Genomic DNA, 20792 nt, shown 5'->3' with positions numbered 1-20792 from the left:
CTCAAACTATACAACAAAGCTGTATTAATTGAAGCAATTTGATGTTGGTAATGTTTGGGACAAATTGCCTCAGTTTACCCAAATAATTTGAGGAGACCACTAAGTCAAGCAGAGACAGATTTATTTCATTCTCATGAGAATGGGCAACCCCATGCAAGGGATGAGGAGTGCATTAATGGGCTCATGAGTTGGGTTTTTGTGGAAGTTTTGAGGGGGGGGTGCCCTCATGCACAGGGTGAGCTCACAATCTAACATCCAGTCCTGTCTCACCCAGTATGCATGTTCAGTGCGTGATCAGAGTATGGATATATGTTCCAAGAGCAAGGGGCAAGGGGAGGGGGAAAAAGGTCAAACCACGGAAGGGGGAAAGGGTGAAACCACTCCACCGATATAAGGAGAGTGCAAGGAGGGTGCAAGGGGGAAGAGGGGAGAGATGGTACCAGGAGCTGCAGTTTAGGAATGCAAGAAGGGAGAGGTAATATCTGGGTGGATCTGCCCTAGCAGGAGACAGCTCTCTGGCTTATTCATAGAGCAAGGGAGGAGTAGGAGGTGTGTTGTAGCAATGGCATAACTAACCCATAACAAAGGACTGGGGGCTTTGGAATGTAGGCAGGATGGGATGGTACCAGGGTACATCAAAATACATGATTTCTGTTACTAGCAATGGAATAAAACATGGACAAAATAATCTGACACTAACAGGGACTGAGTGCTGGGTACTTTCTAGACCCCATCCTCAGAGTCAGAACTGACTCAAGTTCACCGTATCCCATTCAGTAAGAAATAGAGATGTTTGTTGATCAGTAGAACAGATTAGGTACACAACATATAGAAATAAAAGAACACAGTAACCTAATGTTTGATAAATCCCCAAATCCCAACTATTGGAACAAGAACTCACTATTTGACAAAAACTATTGGAAAAACTGTACTCTGGCAGAAACTAAATATAGACCAAAATCTCACACCATAATCCAAGATAAATTAAAAATTGGGTACATAATTTAGACATAAAGCGTGATATAACTAAATTAGTGAAGCATAGAATAAATTGTCAGATCCATGGATTGGGGAAGAATTCATGACCAAATAAGAGAAAGATTCATGATGAGTAAAATAGATAATTTTGATTTCACAAAATGAAAAGGGCTTTGCACAAATAAAACTAATGCAGATAAAATTAGGACAAAAGAAGGAAACTAGAGAAAAGTCTTTGCAGCAAGTTTCTCTGATAAAGGTCTCATTTCTAAAATATGTAGGGAATTGAGTCAAATTTACAAGAGCCATTTCCCAATTTTATCAATAGCCAAGGGAGAGAGATAGTATTCAGAGGACCAAACTACCAATAGTTATATAAGTAAAGTTTTAAACTGCTAATCAAGAAATGAAAATTACAACAACACAAAAGTACCACTTCACATACATCAGATTGACTAAGGTGACAAAAAAGAAAATGACAAATGCTGTAGGGGTTGTGGGAAAATAGATACATTAATGGACTGTTGGTGGAGCTGTGAACTAATCCAGCCATTCTGGAAAGCAATTTGGAATTATGCCCCAAAAGCTGTTGACCTGCACATATCCTTTGACCCAGAAATATCATTACTAGGTTTGTATCCCAAAGAGATCATTAAAAAGGGAAAAGGATCTACATATACAAAAAGATTTACAGCAGCATTTTTTTGTAGTGGTAAAGAATTGGAATGAGAAGATGCTCATTAATTAGGGAATGGTTGAATATTGTGAGGGGAAAAACAATCCTCTTCTCAATAATTCTCAGGAATTCAGCAGCGATGTGACAAAGGCTCTTTTATTTCCTTTTCGTGAAAAGGATGCACCCTAGTGTACAGCTAGTGGGTGCCAAAAAAAGGGGGCTTGAAGGCCCTGTTTTATACCCTAGTCCCTAACTTGAATGGACCTTCCCCTTTTTCATCATTGGTCCGATTACTCAAGGGTTACAATCTACGCGCAAAAACTAGCTAATCAGAATGTAGTATTCCCACCCCTCTTCCTTGTATGGGCATAATTCAGGAGTGGACCCTATACTTCCTTATATGGACATAACTCCAGAGCGGACCTTATTGAGACCAGGGCTCCTTGAACCATGTGTTTTTGTTTTGTTTTGTTTTGTTTTAAGAACCTTCTTATTTTTATTGTTAGGATCTGGGTTACTTGAGAGGGATGAAACGAGAGGAGTGGGTGGTTCCAATACCCAGCCAGCTATGTTTCACAGGCTTGTAGGTGATAGAGAATTCGTCCAGGTAGTGTCCAATCATCTTGGGCTTAATTTCAACCTGATTGAAAGTCTTGCCATTGTAGAAGCCCACCATACTGCCCACCATCTCTGGCAGGATGATCATGTCTCAAAGGTGTGTCTTCACAACCTCGGGCTTTTCCATGGGGGGTGCCTCCTTCTTGGCCTTCCTCAGGAGCTTAAGGAGAGAATGCTCCTTGCACTGAAGACCCTGGTTGAGTCTCCGCCACTGCCGAGCGCTGTACAACTGCATGAGCTGGTCATAAGATATGTCCAGGAGCTGATCCAGGTCCATGCCGTGGTACATGAACTTCCTGGAAGGTTCGCTTCTCCTTCTGCTCCACTTCTGCCATCTTGTCTGCTGTCAGGAAAAGTCATGTGATTTTGTTAGCCTGAGAGGGAGGAGGGGATCTGAGACCTTTGTCCTACAAACAGATCGAGAGGAGTATGATTGACTGTTATATCCTCATTGAGAGGAGACAGCTACCCATTTTCTCACAAGTATGATATATGAATATGATGAAAGACTATAGTGCTACAAGACTATAAGAAATGATGGATATCATTTCACAAATATCTGTGTGTTTTTTAAATTATGGCTAAAATTGTATTTCCTAAATTAATTCATATTACTGTTTTCTAATTTAAATTGCTATTGCTATATTTTATAAATTAAGTTGTTATTGAATGAGTTTTGGAAGTTAGCATTTATTATTTAATATTAGATATATACCAGCAAAGAATTTACTGAGTGGCAATTAGCATGAGCAGGAGAAAAGCCCATACTGTCTCTCAGAGAGACAACACATGGTCTTAAGGAGAGTTCAGAAGACCTACAAAACCTACACTGTCCTGAGAAGAAGAGGGCACACCAAGAGAGCCTAGCAAGAGCCAAGAGATTGAGGCCCTGGCATGTCCAAGGATTTTATCCTCCTTTTTTTTCCCAGGGCAATGAGGGTTAAGTGACTTGCCCAGGGTCACACAGCTAGTAAGTGTCAAGTGTCTGAGGCCAGATTTGAACTCAGGTCCTCCTGAATCCAGGACTGGTACTTTATCCACTGTGCCACCTAGCTGCCCATTTTATCCTCTTTTGATAGAGGTGAGTCATTACTTGCTGATCAAAGCTAATTGGTTAGCATCATTCAATTCCATTGATTGACATGATTTGAGGGTGGTCTAAATTAAAATGAACTCTACAAATAATATCAGAAAGAGTATGCAAAGGACCTTGCTGAAGGGCAAAGGCAGTATCTAGGTGTGGTTTGATCCCATCAGTTCACTAAGAGGACAAAAGAATCTATCTCCATTTCTTTTTTTTCCCCTTTGGTTTCTCCCAGACAAGATTTGCTGAAGTTCCTCAAGAACTGATTTTCTGGAGTAGCGGGAAGAAAGGACTGAAACAGATCTCTGGGTCCCCCCAAGAAATCTATTAATAATCATTATTTTCTCACACCTGGGATGACTTGTATCAACTGATGCAAAGTGAAAAGAATAGAACCAGGAGAATAATTTGCTTTTTTGTTTTTTCTTTTTGTTTTTTTTGTTTGGTTTTTGCTGGGCAATGAGGGTTAAGTGACTTGCCCAGGGTCACACAACTAGTAAATGTCAAGTGTCTGAGACCAGATTTGAGCTCAGGTCCTCCTGAATCCAAGGCCAGTGCTTTATCTACTGCACCACCTAGCTGCTCAAGAATAATTTATATAGTAACAATACTATTGTAAAAACAAACAACTTTGGCTCAGTAACTTGGATCAATACATTGACTAACCACAATTCCAGAGGACTCATGATGAAATATACTACCCATTTCCAGATAAGCAGCTGATGGAGTCAGATTGCAGATTAAAGTATATTTTCTCATCTTTCTTTTCTTTCTTTTGGACATGATTAATAAAGGAGTTTGTTTTCTATAACTATACACATTTGTAATGGGTTTTGTTTTTCTTGCCCTCTTAATAGTTGGGGGAAGTGAGAAGGGAGAGAAAATTTGGAACTGAAAATAAATTTGAATTTTAGAAAAATCAATTTGAATTATACACAAAAAATTAGTAAACAGTGTAGTCCCTTTGGCCTAGACATAGCACTCACTGCTAGGCCTAAATTCAAGAGAGAACAAAGAAAGAAGAAAAGGTTCTATATATACAAAAAATATAGCATCTCTTTTTCATGTCAGCAAAAAACTAGAAATTAAGAGTATGTCCAACAATTGAGAATGACTGAATAAGTTGTGATATATCAGTGTGATAGAATAGTCTTGTGATTTAAGGAATGAAAAAAATAGATAATTTCAAAGAAACATGGAAATCAATTGGTCAGTAGGCATTTATTAAGCACCTACTATGTGCCAGGAATTATGCTAAGTGCTGGAGATACAAAAAAAGACAAAATATGGTCCCTTCCCTAAGGTAGCTCAAAATCTGATTGGGGAGACAACATGCAAACAAATATGTATGAACAAACTACAAGATAAATAGAAAATAATTAATGGAAAGAAGGCACTAGAATCAAGAGGGATTGGAAAAATCTCACCATCCTGTATAAGGTGAGATCTTAGCTGGGAATTAAAAGAAGCCAAGCAAGTTAGGAGGTAGAGATGAGAAGAAAGAGAATTCTATATATGGAAGACAGCCAGTGAAAATGCCCAGAACTAGGGGCACCTAGGTGGCACAGTGGATAGAGCACCGGCCCTGGATTCAAGGGGACCTGAGTTCAAATCTGGCCTCAGACACTTGACACTTACTAGCTGTGTGACCCTGGGCAAGTCACTTAACCCCAATTGCCTCACCAAAACAAACAAACAAAAAAGAAAATGCCTAGAACTTAGAGAAGTAGTGTCTTAGTGTCTTGTTCATGGAATAGCAAGAAGGCCAATATCACTGGATCAAAGAATACATTGGAGTTGGGTTGGGAGGGGAGGGAGGGTTGTGTGACAGAAGAAGAGTGGAAAGGTATGGGGAGAAGCTTGGTTATAAAGGGTTTTAAATGCCATAAGAGCATTTTGTACATGATCCTGAGAGTTATAGGAAGCCATTGGAGTTTACTGAGTGTAGAGGTAACATGGTCTCATCAATGCTTTAGGAAAATTCCTTGAGTGACTGAATGGAGGATGGGCTGGAGTGGGGAGAGGCATGAGGCAGTATGACCAGCCATCAGGTTATTGTTATTAGTCAAGGCATGGGATGCTACTCTGGTAGTAGCAGTATTAGAGGAGAGAAGGAGAGATGTAGCAAATGTAGTGAAATCTTAGCAACAGGTTGGATATGGATGGGGTGTGTGAGAGATAGTGAGGAATAGAGGATAGTAATATGGAGAAACTTGGAATCAGGGAGGTATCAGAGGGAAAAATAATGAGTTCAATTTTAGACATGTTAAGTTTAAGGGCTCTAAGAATGACTGTTATGAATTGATACAGAGTGAAATAAGCAGAAATAGAACAATTTATAACATCAATATTAAAATGAATAATTTTGAGAACTTTTTTTTAATAAATCAATGAAGAATAAAATGAGCATAATCAGGAGACAAATTTATACCACAATATAAAAACAACTTTGAAAGCCTTAAGAACTGTTACCAATACAATGACCATTCATGATTTCAGAGGACAGATAATGAAACATACCATCCATTGTTGTTCAGAAGTGTCTGACTCTTTGGGACCCCACTTGAGGTTTCCTTGGCAGAGATGGTAGAGTATTTTGCTCTTTCCTTCTCTAGATCCTCTTACAGATGAAGAAAGTGAGGCAAACAAGGTGAAGTGACTTGCCTAGGGTCACATAGCCAATGAGTATCTGAGGCCAGATTTGAATTCAGGAAGATGTCTTCTTTTAAAAAAAAATTTTTTTTTAATGGATTGGTTAGGAAGTCAGAGAAAAATAGATTTCCATTAATTAAAAAAAGAGAGGGGGGGATACTATATTACAGATGTGAGATATTATATGAACTTTTATACAAGGATACTATTATTAGTTTTATTTAACTGTTTTACGTTGTTACAAGAGAACTCTCATAAAGTGAGAGTAATCTACAAATGTGTGTAAGGTTAAAAAATCGGCAAAACTTTAAAAATAATTTTAAAAATTACATGGAGGTGTTGTGAGCTTATTAATGAAACTTCAAGGTTCAAAGGAAAGTTCTCTCTCCAAATGAACTAACTGCAAGCTCTTAGATACACAGTACTATGAATTAAGCATCTTTGCATCCTCCTGGGCACCTTGCAAATATACCTTTCAGACATCGAACAATAAACTTTTGTTGAATGAATGGAGAGTCTTCAACTAAACAAATATTTATTAAGCTCCTACTCTGTGTCAAAGTCATATGGATGCAAAGATGAAAATAACCAAATGATACTGTAATGATTGGAATGACGCCACCTGCTGTAGATTTACTGTAGAAAAGCTCTGCCATGAGGTGAAGGTCTCTGAGGGCAAGACCATGCATCTTTTTTCTTTGGCGTCAGGAACCTGAAGTTTGCTTGTGGGAGGAAGAAGGGGGAGCCTGGCACTCTGACTCTCTCTCTTTCCTCAGGACTCCAGTGGAGAAGGGAGTGAGAAATGTGTTCTCCCTTTAATAGATAGATGAATCTAGGCCTTTCTTTTTCTCTTCACCAAATTCTTATTCTCCTTAATAAATGTTTAAAAGTCTAACTCTTGCTAAAGCTTTTAATTTATTGGCAACCACTCATTAGATATTCTAGACAGACTAGCTAGAATTTTAGCCCCTTACAATACTACTAATTATAATCCTTCAAAGATCTGTGATTCCATTAGTGTGATTTTGATAGAGTTATCCACCACTGAGTAGACAATTTTAGCGGTTGTGGCTGAAAACTTCATCTCTTGTGTCCAGCCTTCAAGTAATGAGCTTATTTGCACTTAATTAGGCTGATTCTTGGACAACAGATACATAATTCATTGTCAGACTTTTTCCATGGTGATGGAGTACCTGTCAGAGGTTATTTTTCTATTAGCATAGACAGAACCCAGGGTGTGTGTTTGTTTTTAAATTTCATAATAAAGCAACGAAGTAAAGTTGGTTTTATTTAAAGACGAAATAGTACCTGACTCTGGAGTCAGAGAACCTAGGTTCAAAAATACTACCTCTGACCTTTGCTACTTAGGTGACCTTGGGCAACTACCAGCCACCCTAGGTCTTTTTTTTGCATCATTTGTCAATGAAAATCGGGGTAGAGGGCCTTCCAAATCCCTTTGGCTTTAGATCTGCGATATAATTGCAGGCAACATTTGCAAAGCGCTTTAAAACCTATCAATTATTTTTCATACAACAATGGGGACACAGAGTGGCGTAATAGAAATAATGGAATGAGAAGACCTGGGTTTCAATCCTGGCTCGACCACCAACACTGGTTACGTTCTCTTCAACTGTAAGAATGAGGTGCTTGGACTAAATGACCTGTAAACCCCAGCGTTCGAGGTACTCAAAAGTATTTTTGGCTATTTCACATTCTAACATTCTGTAATTCCAGACACCGGGGAGGGGGAGGGGGGCCGCCTAGCTTGGGTAAGTGGGAGGAGCCAGGTCCAGACTTCGGGCAGCGGATTGGCTGTGCTTTTCGTGGGCAGGTTCAATGTCGTTCTGGAGCCCGCCCTCTTTCTGGCCGCCCTAGCGCCTGCGCATTGGTCTCCGCCGCGCCACCGCGCCATTTTGCCGGGGTTTGAATGTGAGGCGGTGCCGTAGCTGGAGCGGCAGAGCTGGGTACTGTCTAAAGCCAGGCATCCTCTTCTCCTTTTCCGTATTACTAAGAGGTAAGAAGCGGAGCAGGGCTGGGTTGGGTCCGGCTAGCTGGCCCTGCCAGGTTCCCGTCATTCCCCTTGGGGGCCCAGCTCTGGCCGCCGGGAACTGGGGGCCTCGCCGCGTTGTGGTAAGGTGAGGGCGGATGGAGGGGTCGCCTTGCAGACAGGTTCCTCCCTCCGTGATCCCCTTTCCCTGCACTCGTCCACTTGCATGGGACCCGCTGCCTCTGTGTCCGCGGTGCCTGCGCCCTTAGGCCGGGACGGGCTGGACGCTGGGCCTGTGGGGGCCAGGGAAAGCTGAGACTCGGCCTAGCGTGATCGCAACGGGACTCCCGCCCCCTTCCTCCGTCGCCTCGTTCATTGGCTGCGGCGGTGCTTTGCGGCAGGGGTAGCCGATTGTTGATTGGCTCTCAGCTCACGTCTATCTTAGTCCAGCAGGTTTAGGTGGAGGGGGAAGCCCTAAGCATGAGGGACTCGCCTTTCCCCAGCCAGTAGGGTTTATTGGGTTTACTCTTTTCCATTTGGGGCTCGGCCGTGGGAACCTTCCCCCCCCCCACTATGAGATTGTTATCTATTAGTTGTTTCCGGGAATCCACAACATTAAATTTGGTGGGGACTTTGGGGTGAGGCATGACTGCCGTATTGCCCCCAGGAGGCACAGATACATCTTTTACCTAGGCATCTTTTCCCCGCTATGCCATAAATGCAGGGGATGGGGAGGAGGGGACAGGACTTCCTTTTTCTTTTCCCATTTGGTGGGGTGGTGTTGTCGGATACCTTCCTAATGATCCAGGGCCTTTTCTTTTACTTACCTTCCTCACGCCTACATTTTTCCATATCCCTTCTCCTTTCTTTTTCTTTTCCTTTTCCCCTCACTCCCAATCCAGAGTGATAATGCCTATCTTCCTCCTAAGTTATTGTTCTATCAGCATCCTTTGGGGATAGAAAGGTAATGGGGAAATCCTTACCTCATGAGGAAATCCCTTCTCAGCAGCAAGTTAGAGTGGCCAGTTTGAATATAAGGACACCTAAAGTCCTTAAGGGTTTAGGAGTGGTAAACTGAAAGTAGTGGTTACTTTGAGGTTAAGGTTAACAGTTGTGCTTATCATAAGCCTTTTTTGGGGGGGAATCCTTTCTCATATTTCATGAGTTTGAAATTGGAATCCTCTGTTAAAGTGTAATATTACAAGGAAAAAGATGTAGGAAATACACCATTTCAACAATTCTCAAGATTATATTTCTTTTTTTTCCCTTTTGCTTTATGACTTACTGGTTCTAAAATAATTTACTTTTTTATTTTTTTTTTTTTGGTGAGGCAATTGGGGTTAAGTGACTTGCCCAGGGTCACACAGCTAGTAAGTGTTAAGTGTCTGAGGTCGGATTTGAACTCAGGTTCTCCTGACTCCAGGGCCGGTGCTTTATCCACTGCGCCACCTAGCTGCCCCTAAAATAATTTACTTTTAATCTAAAAGTTTTTTTTTTTTAATTGGGGAGGTAGAGGTTCCAAACAATCCCAACAGGAAAATGTTGGAATTTCCTTGAATGGGGAGGGGGAGAAGATTTAATTTACTTATTTCCTTGTAGCACTAATATGTGTTGGTGGGAGTTTCAATTCAACTACTATTTAAGTACAATGTGCCATGGCTCTGTGTTAGGAATATAAAAAACCCTCTTTTCTAAGGAGCTTACTTTTTATTGTGGAGTTACAAAATGTACACAGATAAATATAGTTGTGAATGGGGAGATCAAGAAAGGTTTCACAGAGGAGTTGGCATGTGAGCTGAATTCTTTAAAAAATCAGATGTGATTTTTATTGCATTATGGTCTGAAATGGGTGCATTTAATATTGCTGCTTTTCTGCATTTAGTTGTGCGGTTTTTATGTCCTAATACATGGTCAGTTTTTGTGAAGATGCCATGTACAGCTGAGGAAAAGGTATACTCCTTTTTATTTCTGTTCAGATCTGTGTCTTAGGAATATTGATGCAATTGTGTGGAGAATGGATTGGTGAAAGATGAGATGGACCATGGAGTCCAGTTAGGAGACTTTTGTAATAGTCTAAAGGAAAGGTGCTGAGAGCCTGAGCTATGGTAATTTAATGTAGTAGAGAGAATAGAAGGGATGGGAAAGATATTTTTTGAGCAGGTAGAATCCAGAAAACTTGGCATCTGATTGGGTATTGGAGGGTGAGGGAGAGCAAAATGTCAGGAATAATTCTATGGTTGCCATCCTCCATATCTGGAAAGATGGACGGTGCTGCCCTCAGCAGAGTTCCATTTTTTTATGTGTTGGTTTTCAGATGGTGATAGAAAATTGAGTTGGAGAAGTCTAGTAATTGATTAGCAGTGTGAGACCATCTATATCAGGAGAAAGAGAAAAGGGTGGAGATAAAGATTTAAGAGTCATATGCATAGAGATAACTGAACCTGTGGCAACTGTGGAGATCAGCTAAGAGAATGTGGAGAAGAGACACCTGTGGCAACTGTGGAGATCAGCTAAGAGAATGTGGAGAAGAGAGCTCAGGACATTCTTGGAGGATGTTCATACTTAGTGAGGAAGAGTGGATAATGATCCAGCCAAGGACACTAAGAGCAGTAAGATTGGTATGATGAAAACCAGTAGAGCTTAGTGTGAGGATTAAAATTGTCCATCCTACAATAAAAGAGACTGAGGTAGAACTCTGAGCCAGTGGCATTTTATTAAAGGGTCCATGGTGCCCCCTAATGAAGTGGACTTCAGTTCTTCCTCATGATCTGATGTGCCTCCTTCTTCTAGGATCTTGTTTTTATAAGGCTCAATACCACATTTGATATCTGACCTTTTTTTCTAAAGAGGCTATACAAAGTACAGAATCCCATTGTTTGATAGATCTTGCTTCATGGGTCAAAAAATGATACATCACCTAGAAATGGTATGTTATCATGGGGTCTCAGGTTTGGCAAAGCATAAGGCATCTACACTGACTAAAAAATCATAAGATGGTCACCTGCTCATATTGAACAAGAAAGAGTGATCCAGAGGTACAAAAATAAGTTGGAGTACTTTCCATGTAATTGAGTCACCTCCACTGCACTGGGCTTGGTCACCATAACAAGGAAAAACAAGGGTGGAGGGCCTTTAGTTAGCTTATTATGATTAAGCAAGTGAACTTACAATTTGCAGTTCTCAGCTCTGAGGTCCAATATACAGAACTTGGAAAAACTAGCCCTATGGGATCATATCAAACTAATTAATACTGATTGGACTAGAGTAGGGGTCCAGATGAATTATTTCTCACAGTAGTATCACAAAAGCCAAGGGAGGAAGAGGAGTGATTGGCAGTGTCTGTTGCAGAGAGGTTAAGTAGGAAAGAGACTAAGAAATAGTAATTGGATTCATCAATTAGGGATTCTGAAGACCTTTAAAATAGGGGTTTCAGTAAAGTTGCTAAATCAGAAGCCAGTTTGGAAGAGGTGAGGAAGTGGGAGACAGTAAATGAAGGTAACTTTTTCCTAGAAGTTTAACTGTGAAAGGGAGGAGAGATAAAGGCCAATTTAAGAAGTGGCAGAGTCAAGTAAAAGGTTTTTCAGGGATGGAGACCTGGTAATTTAACTCAAAAATAATTTGATTTAAACAACTTATATGCTGTGGATATATGTTTGTGGGTACAAAAGTGAAACAGTCCCTACCCTCAAGGAACTTTCATTTTATTTGGTGTTTTTAAGAAGCAGGGACTGAACTGTTGAATGAGGAAGACTGCAGGTGATGAAAGAAGAAAGAATGGTTAAGGGTACTACTCTGGAAACAGACCAGAAGGATGACATCCCAGAGCAAAAGTGGGTTAGGCCTTGGCAAAGAGAATGGCCATATTTTCCTCAAAGACAGAGCAGAAGAAATGCGAATTGGACTGTCTGCACTCATATTTTAAGATGCAGAGGAGAAAGAATAGTTTCCCTTTTCTCAGTAAAATAGAATGGGCTCTTTTTTTGCAGGGGAAGAGCATAGGGAACAACACCATTTTGAGGGGTGTAATAAAGAATTAGGAAAGAATAAAAGGACTACCATGCAGCAGTGAGGGCTTGGTTGAGATTAGAAAACTTTATCATGTAATGGACCTAGTTGTCGTGATTACATATGGTGTTCCTTGAGGAGGTGCAAAGAAGGTGGGCATTGGGAATATTATCAAGAGTTGGGTTTTGGCAAGGCACAAGTATCAGTAGGATGAGGCTAGTGTCAGTTTGAATTGGTCAGTGATGTATGGTCAAGCCTGACTAAAAGAAGGAAATTAAGGCTAGTGCTGGGGTGATATATTGGGAAAACAGAGATAGGGAGGGACTAAAGGTCACAATAATAAGGTTAAGAAATAGATTTGGGTGGAGTGAGGTAGAGACAGAAGGCTAGCAGTAATGAACAGAGGAATTTCAGAGTTTTAAGATACTAAAGTTAATATAGTTATGTGTGATATCTAAATCTAAGATGTGACCATCTCTTTGGGTGGCTGAAGTAAAGTTAGAGGTCATAAGATTTGGGGGAGTTGACTTACTAGGTAGTCAGGGTGTTTGAGAGGATAATTAAATTTTTTTTTTTTTGGCGGGGCAATGGGGGTTAAGTGACTTGCCCATGTTCACACAGCTAGTAAGTGTCAAGTGTCTGAGGCAAATTTGAACTCAAGTCCTCCTGACTCCAGGGCCAGTGCTCTATCCACTGCGCCACCTAGCTGCCCCACTGGACAATTACAATTTTTTTTGAGAGGGCAATTTCTTTTTTTTTTTTAATTTGATAAAATTGTTCTTTAATTATTTGCAAGAAAACAAGTCAGAAATGTCAAACATCATTTTGCTGCATCAAAGAATGCCACTCTAACATTAGGAAGCGAAGGGAATGATCACCATAGGCTACTTTTTTGGGAACCAGGAAAAAAGGAAAACTCAAAGATTTTCAGTTAAATTTATTGTGGGGGGGAGGGGGAGGCTTCCAAGTGAGCACGCACATAGCACAATGATCCATGCCTGGCTCATTCTTTTTTTTTTTTTTTCCTAATATCTCCCCTATAAGCCTGAAGTTCTTTTTTATTTTTATTTTATTTTTGCAGGGCGATGAGGGTTAAGTGACTTGCCCAAGGTCACACAACTAGTGTCATGTGGCTGAGGCCAGATTTGAACTCAGTTTCCCCTGGATCCAGGGCGAGAGGGCAATTTCAATACTGAAATCCCAGAGTATTTTAATGAGGATTGGGATGGAGAGCAAAACGGTGAGCTTGAAACTGAATTTGAAGACTGTACAGGGACCTGAACTAGGTAATATATATGGATGGGGTGAAAGTCAAAAGAAAAGAAGTTTTTGATGGCAAAGAAAAAGTATAGAAGTGGCAGTGAGAAGAAAGAGGTATGCTTATATTCCTTTGTTGTGTTGTGGGGAATGTGAGGAATATTCAGTACTGAGAGTAGCCAGGAATAGAATATGAGAGGAAGAGATCTGTGATGGAGTTTGTTAACAATAAAGGGCACAATGGGATAGAAGAACAAAAGAAGATAAGGATAAGGAAAAAAGGATAGGATTGAGATGGATATGTATGGAGCAGGGAGAAAGGATTTTTGTGTTGGAAGCCATCAACTCAAATAGGGTAAAAGGAGCCTATTTTTCTATTTGTAGAATAGTGGAAGTTTTCCATTTGTAGAATAGGGAAGATCCTATGTTGACTAAACACAGTGTTGTCCTGGAGTTAGCAAATTCTGTGCTGTTGTTGTTCCAATCAGCGGAGAGCTGGGGATTGTGGTTGGCAGGTAAGTGGAATCAGCAGATGCCCAGATACCTTTCTGGGCATCTGGATCAGTGAATATTTGGTATTGAGGTTGAACTCACATTCACTACCTGTAGCTTTATCAAATCAAGACGTTGCGGATCAGACATTCCTAAAAGATAGTGCTCTTGTAGCAAATACTTCTGATCTCTCAGTCCTGGGAACTTCAGGGAATCTAGTACCCTTGATGCCTAGAGGCCCCAAATTAAATGAGTTATTGACAGATTTGACCTGCCTTTAGTGCTTCCCTGGTAAGTTCCATGTGTGGGAAATGCATGGTGATAACTAAATGTTTTTCCTTTTTATACAATTTTTATTTTATTTATTTTTGTTGTTGTTTTTGCAGGGCAATGAGGGTTAAATGACTTGCCCAGGGTCACACAGCTAGTTAAGTGTCAAGTGTCTGAGGCTGGATTTGAACTCGGGTCCTCCTGAATCCAAGGCCAGTGCTTTATCCACTGCGCTACCTAGCTTCCCCTATACAATTTTTATTGGTATTTTTGCTCTTGTCTCCAAATACTCTTTACTTCTGTCTCCAAATATCCCTCCCCTCCATCCTCAGAAAATCATTTCTGGTAACAAAAAACAATGGGGAAGAACAAAAACACAAAACAAAACAGTCCAGTAAAACTTATCAACCATCTCTCCAATGAAGAGAGGGAAATTAAAACATTTTCTCATTTCTTTGAGATGTGAGTTCAGTAGACAGCTTTCGTTTTCTTTTTTTTTTCTTTTCATTTACATTGTTGTAGTTATATGGTCATGCTTATTTCATATTATTTCACATAAATTCCCATACTTCTGTATTTTAATGTTATTTTACATTTATGTATTATGTTTTGTTTATCCATTTCCCCAGTCTATGAGCATTTCCTTTGTTTCTAGTTTCTAGTTTCTTCTTATTCCAAAAAGTGCTTCTATAAATATTGTGGTATATATGGGATCTTCCTATCTTTGACATTCTTGGTTATTGAGATCTCTAGTTCAAAATATAGGTATTTTATGACCGACTTTTTAAAAAAATAAATTTTTATTGATAGATTTTGGTTTTAAATCACATTTTTCTCAGTGTAATCGTTCTCTCCCTATACAGAGAGCCTTTCTTACAATAAAAAGGGGCATGACAGTTTAACAAAACTAACAAAGATTTGAAAAGCTCTGATATATATAGTGTTCCATACTATAGCCCTTTGCTTTTATTATTGTTATCCTTTAGTTTTATCCTAAACTTATCACACCAAATAAGATGAGTATTTCCACATACAAAGCAATAAAAAAGGGGGGAAAAACAAGAAAAAGTACTGAGAATCAGCACCATATACCCATTCTTTTCCCTCTAAGTATGATACAGCAAATTCAGAATGGGGGTGGGTGGGGCAATGAGGGTTAAGTGACTTGCCCAGGGTCACACAGCCAGTAAGTGTCAAGTGTCTGAGGCTGGATTTGAATTCAGGTTCTCCTGGATCCAGGGCCAGTGCTCTATTCACTGTGCCACCTAGCTTCCCCCTAAAATTTTGATATGATGTATTTCTTTTGTCATTATTTTTTTCCTCCCCATTTTGGGGGGAGGGCGGTGAGGCAATTGGGGTTAAATGACTTGCTTAGGGTCACGCAGTTAGTAAGTGTCAACTGTCTGGAGCCGAATTGGAACTCAGGTCCTCCTGACTCCAGGGCTGGTGCTCTATCCACTGCACCACCTAGCTGCCCCCTAACATTTTGAGTTTCAGATTTGTCTTTATCCACTGTGCCACCTAGCCGTGCGCGCATGCCCCCCCCCAGCATCATTTTTAATAGTATTTTATTTTTTCCAATTGCATGTAAAGACAATTTTTAACTTTTTTTTTTTTTTTTTGAGAGGCAATGGGGGTTACGTGACTTGCCCAGGGTCACACAGCTAGTAAGTGTTAAGTGTCTGAGGCCGGCTTTGAACTCAGGTACTCCTGACTCCAGGGCCAGTGCTTTATCCACTGTGCCACGTAGCTGCCCCCTAACATTTATTTTAAATAAGATTTTGAGTTTCAGATTTGTCTCCCTCCTCCCTAAGAGTGTCAACAGTTTGATATAGGTTATATATGTGCATTCATATAAAACATATTTCCATATTACTCATGTTGTAAAAGAAGAAATGGAAATAAAAGGGAAACAACTACCAAAAAAAAGTGGAAAAAAATATTTTGGGGGCAGCTAAGTGGCACAGTGGATAAAACACTGGCCCTGGATTCAGGAGGACCTGAGTTCAAATCCAGCCTCAGACATTTGACACTTGACTACATGTGTGACCCTGGGCAAGTCACTTAACCCTCATTGCCCTGCAAAAAAAAAAAGAAAGAAAATGTTTTGATCTGCATTCAGGTTTCATCAGTTCCTTCTCTGGATATGGATAGTATTTTCCATCATGAGTCTTTTGGAATTGTCTTGGATCATCGTATTGCTGAGAAGAGCTAAGTCAATTATAGGTGATCATCTCAGTGTTGCTGTTACTGTGTACCATATTCTCCTGGTTCTTCTCACTTCACTTGGCATCAGTTCATGAGTCTTTCCAGGTTTTTCTGAAATCCGCCTACTCATCATTTCTTATAGCTTTCCATTATATTCATATCAACTTGTTCAGCCTTCCCCCAATCAATGAGCTTCCCCTCAATTTCCAATTCTTTGCCACCACAAGAAGAGCTGCTAGGGCAGCTAGGTGGCGCAGTGGATAAAGCACTGGCCTTGGATTCAGGAGAACCTGAGTTCAAATCCAGCCTCAGACACTTGACACTTAACTAGCTGTGTGACCCTGTGCAAGTCACTTAACCCTCATTGCCCTGCAAAAACAAAAACAAACACAAACAAAAAAAGAAGAGCTGCTATAAATATTTTTGTACTTGTCCTTTTTCCTTTTTAAAAATCTCTTTGGGATACAGAACTAGCCCTGGTATTACTAGATCAAAGGGTATGCACAGTTTGTCCTTTGGGCATAGTTCCAAATTGTTCTCAAATGATTAGATCAGTTCACAACTCTACCAATTATGCATTAGTATCCCAATTTTCCCATATCTTTTCCAACATTTGTCATTTTCCTTTTCTTTCATATTAGCCAATGTGATAGGTTGTGAGGTGGTAATATTATTCCATTATGGGGGTAGCTAGGTGGTGCAGTGGATAAAGCACCAGCCCTGGATTCAGGAGGACCTGAGTTTAAATTCAGACTCAGATACTTGACATCTACTAGCGGTGTGACCCTGGGCAAGTCACTTAACCCTCATTGCCCTGCAAAAAAACAAAACCAAAAAAAGACAAAAAAATAGTGAGTAAGAGTATTTTTTCGGGGCAGCTAGGTGGCACAGTGGATAGATCACTGGACCTAGAGTCAGGAGGACCTGAGTTCAAATCTGGCCTCGGACTTTTAATACTTACTAGCTGTGTGATCCCGGGCAAGTCACTTAACCCCCGTTGCCTCACCTATATATAATATATATATTAAAAAAAGATATATGTGTGTGTGTATATATATATATTCCATTACATTCCTATACCATAATTTGTTCATCCATTCCCAATATCTGATTCTCATTTCTTTAGTTTCTAGCTTTGCCACTACAAAAGGAACTGTTTGCAAACATTTTTATGCAGATGGACCTGTCCTCTTTCTCTGAACTCTTTGGGGCTTTATACCCAGTAGTGTTATTGTTCAGTCAAATTCAGTGAATTTTGGTGTATAGTTCCAGATTACTCTCCAGAGTGGTAAGATCAATTCAGTTCATCAGCTTTGGAGTATTGTGTTTATGTGTTCTCAGCCTCTTCAAAAATTGTCATTTTTCTTTTTTGTGTTTTTTGACAATCTGATGGCTAGAAGCTGGAACCTCAGTTAATTTACTTTTCATTGTTCTAATTATCAGTGGTTTGAAGCATTTTTTTTTATATGGCTGTTGATAGCTTAGTTTATTCTTTTGAGAACTGTTGGTTCCTAGCCTTTTTGGCCATTTATCTGTTCGGTAATGATTATTTTTCTTATATATTTGACTCAGAAATCTTAGATACCAGACCTCCCCCATCTCCTTTCAGCTTCCTTTTATGCTTTTCTCTTCTTTTCAGCCTTCCCTAGAAAATGTAAGCTCCTTGATAGTAGGAACTGCCTTTCTTTTTGCTTGTGTTTGTATTCCCAAGATTTAATACAGTGCCTGACATAGTAAATGCTTAATAAACGTTTGTTGACAGACAAATAAACCTTATGGTAAAGATTTTCCCCAGTTAATTGTTTCTTTTCTAATTCTAAATGCATTAATTTTGTTTGTGCAAGACCTTTTCAATTTTAGGTAGTGAAACTTGTCCATTTTATCTTATGTGATTCTTGTTTGGTCACGAACTCTTTTTTTTTTTCTTCATAAAGTATTAAAAAAAATGTTTTCCCATTACATGTAAAAATAGTTCTCAACTTTTGTTTATACAAGTTTTCCAATTTCAGATTTTTCTCCCTCCCTTCCCTCTCCCCTAGACAGCCAGTAATCTGATACAGATTATAACATTAAACATATTTCTGCATGTTACATGTTACAAGTGAAAAATCAGGGCAATGAGGAAAAACCTCAAAATAGAAAAACAACACCACCAAAAACAAAAGAAATAGTATGGTTCAATCAGCATCTATACTCCAAAGTTCTTTTTTTTTTTTTCCCTTTTTTTCCTGGATTTGGAGATCCTCTTCCATCATGAGTCCCCTGGAACTCTTCTGTACCATTGCATTGGTGAGAAGAATATAGTCCATCACAGTAGATCAACACTCAATGTTGATGATACTGTGTACAATGTTCTTCTGGTTCTGCTCATCTCACTCATCATCAGCCCATGCAAGACCCTCCAGGTTTCTCTGAACTCCTGCTCATTGTTTCTTACAGCACAATAGTATTCCATTACATTCATATACCACAACTTGTCCAGCCATTCCCCAATTGATGGGCACCCCCTCAACTTACAATTCCTTGACACCACATAAAGAGCAGCTATAAATATTTTTGTACATGTGGGTCCTTTTCCCCTTTCCATGATCTCTTTGGGAAAAAGACCCAAAAGTGGTATTGCTGGGTCAAAAAGTATGCACAGCTTTATAGCCCTTTGGGCATAATTCACGAACTCTCTTTATCTATAAATGTGACAATTTGACTTTTTATATGTAAGTCATGTATGTGTTTGGAAGTTACCTTGGTTTGTATAGTGTGAAATATTGGTTTAAAAGCCATTTCTGTCCAATTGCTTTCCAGTTTTCCTGGTAGTTTTTGTTCAGTAGTGAGTTCTTGCCCCAGTAGTTGGGAGTTTTTGGATTTGTCAAACAGTATACCACTGTTTGCTTCTTATTTCTTGTGTAACCAACTTGTTCCACTGTAGACTTCTCAGTACTTTAACCAGTATCAAATTGCTTCGATTATCACTTTGAAATGTTATTGAGATCTGGTATTAGGCTTTCTTTCATTCTCCTTTTTTCTAGACTTAGCACAGTACCCTATGCTTCATAAATATTTATTATTGATTTCATTATTTCCCTTGAAATTCTTAAACTTGTATTCTTCCTGATGAATTTTGTTAGTCTATTTTTCTGGCTCTACTTTTACTTTATTATTTTTATTTTTATTTTTGGGGGGCAATGAGGGTTAAGTGACTTGCCCAGGGTCACACAGCTAGTAAGTGTCAAGTGTCTGAGGCCAGATTTGAACTCAGGTACTCCTGAATCCAGGGCCGGTGCTTTATCCACTGTGCCACCTAGCTGCCCCTCTATTTTTACTTTAAACCCAAAATTGATAGGAGTAAAAATGTTTCTTTTTTCAAGTGTCATAAATATTCATTATGTTTGTATAGACCCTTAGAGTTTTCAGACTATCTTTACATAGGTTATCTCGTTTAGATTAAATGACACATCATTCAGACTTTCTAGAGGGCAGTCTTTTTTGTGGTGAGATATATCTCAAGATATATCAAGTAGTTTAAACAAATAAAAAATTATTTTAAAAATAGAAACTAAATCCCATATTTTGCATCTTATAAACAGTCCTAGAGAATTTTGGGATTCTTTTTCTTTAAAATGTTTAATTTTTATTGATCTTTTGTTTTTACATTGCATACATATAAATATATACCATATATAAATGAAAGCATACATGTATACACACATGCATACATATATGCATGTATATGTGTATACATATACACATATCTATCTCTGTCTCTCCTTTCCCTACCCAGTGAGCTATCACTTGTAACAAAAAGAGAAGGGGGGGCAGCTAGGTGGCACAGTGGATAGAGCACCGGCCCTGGATTCAGGAGGACCTGAGTTCAAATCCGGCCTCAGACACTAGACACTTACTAGTTGTGTAACCTTGGGCAAGTCACTTAACCCTCTTTGCCCTGCAAAAAAAAACCCCAAACAAACAAACAAGAGAGAGAGAGAGAAGCATTTCAGCAAAAGTAATATATTAGCCAATTGTTATAGTATAAGCAGTGTTCAATACCCCTGTTCCCTCACCACTGCAAAGAAAGAGGATTTTCTAATCTCCTTTTTATGGAGAAATTCAGTTATTATAATTAATGGTGTTCAGTTTGTTTTTCTCTCTTTGCAGGGTTGGGTTATTATTATGTATATTGTTTTCCAGGTTCTGCTTATTTCCTTCTGTATCAGTTCATATAATTCTTCCCATGCTCCTCTGAATTCAGAGACAGACATGATGAGACTGGAACCAAAAGTTTATAGTAGGTAGATCTAGTAAACATAAGAGCAGATTCAAGACAGTACGCCAAGATTTAAAACCTTGGCTCTTATTACAGTTGGCTTTTAAAGGCTCCATGCATAGAACTCAGTGAGAGGGTAATTGGAGATAATTGTTTACTCCCTTTCTCTCAAATTTACACATCATAAAGTCAGAAGGTTCACCTCCTCAAATTCATCAAGGCTCCCTCCTGTGAAATTCTTCCATATGGTTAGTTTCACATAACAATGGCCTAGACCTTCTGTTCTTTCCATAGTCTTAAGCAG

The 20792-nt window shown here is 39.4% G+C and overlaps 1 protein-coding gene and 1 pseudogene across 1 annotated transcript in view; one reads left to right on the top strand and one right to left on the bottom strand.

Moving 5' to 3' along the window:
- Positions 1-2168: 2168 nt before the first annotated feature.
- LOC122737955 lies at positions 2169-2622 on the bottom strand (annotated as a pseudogene).
- Positions 2623-7897: 5275 nt separating this feature from the next.
- Positions 7898-20792, top strand: part of CSE1L (chromosome segregation 1 like) — a 68599-nt gene continuing 55704 nt past the window's right edge. Inside the window, exon 1 of the mRNA XM_043984769.1 lies at positions 7898-8022. The gene's annotated coding sequence lies outside the window, so the exon portion shown is untranslated. The remainder of the gene's footprint in view (positions 8023-20792) is intronic.

The sequence above is a fragment of the Dromiciops gliroides genome, chromosome 2 (assembly GCF_019393635.1).
Source record: "Dromiciops gliroides isolate mDroGli1 chromosome 2, mDroGli1.pri, whole genome shotgun sequence".
NCBI classification, from domain to species: Eukaryota; Metazoa; Chordata; class Mammalia; order Microbiotheria; family Microbiotheriidae; genus Dromiciops; species Dromiciops gliroides.
This window is presented reverse-complemented; position numbering and strand designations above follow the sequence as displayed.